General features: G+C 38.3%; 1 pseudogene; it reads left to right on the top strand.

Annotated features, from left to right (window-relative positions):
* Positions 1-1,079: 1,079 nt before the first annotated feature.
* Positions 1,080-1,755, top strand: LOC101605305 (annotated as a pseudogene).
* The last annotated feature ends 2,518 nt before the right edge of the window (positions 1,756-4,273 follow it).

Genomic DNA, 4,273 nt, shown 5'->3' with positions numbered 1-4,273 from the left:
TTTCCCACTCAGTTCACTGGCTTATATGTCCATTCCTTTGGAAGTATTTTCACAAGTACATATGGGACAGTATAATCATTCTAAATCAAAGAAAATTCACCTGGGTTTCTCTTTCAGCAGAATGGAAACTGTCTCAATGCTTACTGTTGTGTTGAAACCAAGTAATCATTTACCAATTAACTGGGTATTTTCCTTAGTCCAATCAAACTGGCATCCTAAGTCAGTCATAATAATGACCTCACATGTGGTCTATCCTGGTGTATGTATTATGTGCACCTTAGAAAAAGATGGGAATTTTTGCTGTGCAAAAATTAGATTCACTTGGTCTTTAATATTGTTCAGTTACATTGTTTCATTATTTATTTTTTCTGTGTTATCTCCAGTAACAAGATCTTAACATCTAGTCCTGGTGCACAACAGAAATCATTGGTAATAGCTTTTGTTGATTGAAGAGCCTCAGGGGCCTTTATGACCCACAACTCACTGGGCAGTATCCCATCCCTGGCACTGAGATTTTCCTGTAACAAGTTATGGCTTCTGAAAGCAGTATTACCCACCCATACAGCATGCCTTAATTTGTGCCGTAATTTCTGTGTTTATTATGCCTTGAGTACATACAAACTGAGTTCTTATTTTAAAACTCTGGAGAAAATTTTTCCAATGGCATTCATTCTGTTTGGAAAATTCAGGTTATCATGAAGCTGATCTTTGCTCTTATAAATCACTTATATTCCTTGACACATATCCACCTCCATTTTCATAGCCAGTGATTGATAGAGAATATATACCTTGTCAAATTCCTCTTATTCTTCAAAAAATTTGGACTTGCCTCTGATTATGAAATCTAGGTTTACAGGCTCTGATGATTAGGTCAGGCACACTTTGATAATTTCTTTTCTAAAGTCAACTTATATACATTTAAGTTATGGGAACACAGTAAAAACAAACCTAAGGATTATAAAAAGAAAGTACAACAGCCCGCCCCTCTCGTCCAACACGCAGCTAGGCTTTCCTCCGGAGCCCGCCGGCCACTTGCTGCTGCGGCTGCACTTGCCCTTTCCCTAGTCACTGCTGCCGCCATGCCCAGAGGACTGCTTCTCAGGAACATGGCCCCCAACATCGAGGCCAACACCACCGTCTGCCGCATCCGTTTCCATGACTTCCTGGGAGACTCATTGGGGCATTCTCTTCTCTCATCCACAAGACTTTACCCCAGTGTGTACCACAGAGCTTGGCAAAGCAACAAAACTGGCACCAGAATTTGCCAAGAGGAATGTTAAGTTGATTGCCCTTTCAATAGACAGTGTTGAGGGCCATCTTGCCTGGAGCAAAGATATCAATGCTTACAATGGTGACGAACCCACAGAAAAGTTGCATTTCCCCATCATAGATGATAAGAACCGAGACCTTGCCATCCAGCTGGGCATGCTGGACCCTGCAGAGAAGGACGAAAAGGGCATGCCTGTCACAGCTCATGTGGTGTTCATTTTTGGCCCCGATAAGAAACTGAAGCTGTCTATCCTCTACCCAGCTACCACTGGCAGGAACTTTGACGAGCTCCTCAGAGTGATTATCTCTCTGCAGCTGACAGCGGAAAAACGGGTTGCTACCCCAGCTGATTGGAAGAATGGAGACCGTGTGATGGTCCTTCCCACCATCCCTGAAGAGGAAGCCAAGCGAATCTTCCCTAAAGGAGTCTTCACTAAAGAGCTCCCATCTGGCAAGAAGTACCTCCGCTACACTCCTCAGCCTTAAGTCTTTCCAGAAGTTGGGGATGCAGCTGCTCTCTCAGCATTGGGAACCTAAGGATGCCAGCTGCCAGTCATGCCCCTGTAGCAATTCCATAGAAACAGCCTGGTATGATCACAGCTGAGGTCGTTAGGTCGCTGTACTGCTGGCTTATTAAATGGAAATGGCACCACATCGTTCTTGGGATTCTTTATTCTATGCCTTCGTTAGCATTCTGTTCCATCATTCAGTCTCAGCTCTCTGCTGGCTGGCTGTCATTGAAATAGATTCTGTGTTCAAGCCTCATAGATTCCGTATGTTGGGTCTCTCTGAAGGGTTTGTGGTCAACAAGAATAGTATCAGTTGATGGTTGAAGAAGCCTGCTTCTCCCCATTAAAGAATTACCAATTTTTTTAGCTGTCCTATTGAATCTTCTATTACCCATGTGAGATTCAACTTCCTTGGTAAATATCTAAGTAGGTTCTCTAAGGAATTTACAGTAACTGATATATTCTTTAATATTCTATCTTTATTACAGTGTGTGGAAAACACTTTTTAATTCTGTACTTTTTTTGCATTTTTTAATTAGTTTTCTATTCAGCAAATACAGGCATGATTCTGTACTTTTTAAATACCTACATGGAAGAGCAGGGGGAGAGGTCTTTAAATATTTTGCTATAAAAATTATGATAAATTTCTATCAAGGAGGCAGAAAATGGAGGTGCACCAAGTGAGCAAGACAGTACATGCACCTCCCAGTATTTTCATATATCAGTCTTCTTTCAGATGATGTATGTGTGTAAGGGCAGATCTTGTGCAGAGAGGAGAGATGGTGGAGAATGTTCTGTGATTGAACTGTTCTTATAGTAGTAGGTTGCTGTTTTCAGAATTTGGTTGTGTTGAGGCAAATACAATCCTTTGTTGAAACTGGAAAAAAAAAAAGAAAATACAACTAAGGCAGAAAATCATAGTGGCCATCCTAAATTTATCCTACCAAACCTATTATTAAAAACTGATATCTTTCTCTAAGCTTCATATTTCTTTCTTGTAACACAAATACCCTTAGGAAGCCTGTGTCATCTGGCCCCCTTTGCATTGGCCTATGTAACAGTACTCAAGGAACTTTATGAGATGCTACTCTGCTATTCCTGTGAATTAAACCAGAATCCAGGAGTCTAATATCTTCTGCCAGCATCCTTAAAACTGTGCCAGGCTAAAGAGCCACAAGTTCTCCCTCATATGTGGATCCTAGCTACAGATGATTGGGCTTCTGTGTGAGAAGGAAAATACTTAGTAGCAGAGGCCAGTAAGTTAAAAAGGAGATATAAAGGGAAGAGAAAGGAAGGAAGGAGGGTACTTAATAGGTTGGTATTGTATATATGTAACTGCAATGATTGAGATGTGGAGGTAATATGATGGAGAATGTAATTTCAAAGGGGAAAGTCTGGGGGGGGAGAGGGAGGGTATTACCATGGGATATTTTTTATAATCATGGAAAATGTTAATAAAAATTGTGAAAAGAAAAAAAAGGAGGAAAAGATGATTGACATCAAAATAAAAGAGAGACTACTTGAGAAGGGGAGGGGATATGATGTAGAGTGGATTTGTGAAGGGGAAAGTGAGAGAGGGGAGGGAATTATCATGTCTTATTGTCTATAATTAAGGAAGTTGTCAATAAAAACGTTTTATAATTTTTTTATATTAAAAAACTGTGCCAGGATAAAATGTTACCTGGAAAATAGGATAAAATCTCAGATCTTTTATAGTTTTTGACATTTTAAAAAGATACAATGCTGGCTTAACAGGTATAAAATTTAGTTTCAATTCAATTCAATTTCCAGATCGAGTGCATCATAGATTTTTAGAATGTTTATGAATGATTTAAAGGGAATGAACCTATAATTCAGCTCACAATTTGAAATGACTCTCCAAGCATTCTCAGTTTTTATTTTAAGCACAGTTTTAATTAAATTAGCCTAATTATTAGAAACTTGAAATTATGCATGGGTAGAAAATATGCTAACATATGAAATGTATTTGAAAACTCTATTACTCTGAAATTCATAGTAAGCATATAAAAATTTTAATGTGTCTGTGTTTACAACTTTATTATGACACTATAGTTACTTTCTTATTACTATTGAGCCTTTTACAGTAATATAAAAGGTACAATACTATAGGAATACTATAAGTAATTATTTGTACAAAGGTAATTGTATAATTCAAGAAGTAAATCAAAGGGACAAGGGAAAATATTGACTAAGCAAATATGAATTTAATCATTATGGAAGGACAATTGAAAGCCTAAAATTCTGCTTTAGTTTTCTACTAAACTATATTTTCCTAATACAGCTTTGGCTTTGATCCTTGGTAAGTGAAGGACCAGAACACTTGATATCATTTACTTTCTGACATTTTTAAATGCTTGCATGGGCCTTTTTGGTACATGGTGTGGTAGTTTGAATTTATGTCCCCCAATAGACTCATTTTTTTTATTAAAGCTTGTAGCTTGGATTTCTAGCTGCTTGGCTGGAAAAGGTGTCAC

This window comes from Jaculus jaculus, chromosome X (assembly GCF_020740685.1).
Source record: "Jaculus jaculus isolate mJacJac1 chromosome X, mJacJac1.mat.Y.cur, whole genome shotgun sequence".
In the NCBI taxonomy this organism is placed as follows: Eukaryota; Metazoa; Chordata; class Mammalia; order Rodentia; family Dipodidae; genus Jaculus; species Jaculus jaculus.
The sequence above is the reverse complement of the archived record's forward strand: the minus strand, read 5'-3'. Positions and strand labels throughout refer to the sequence as shown.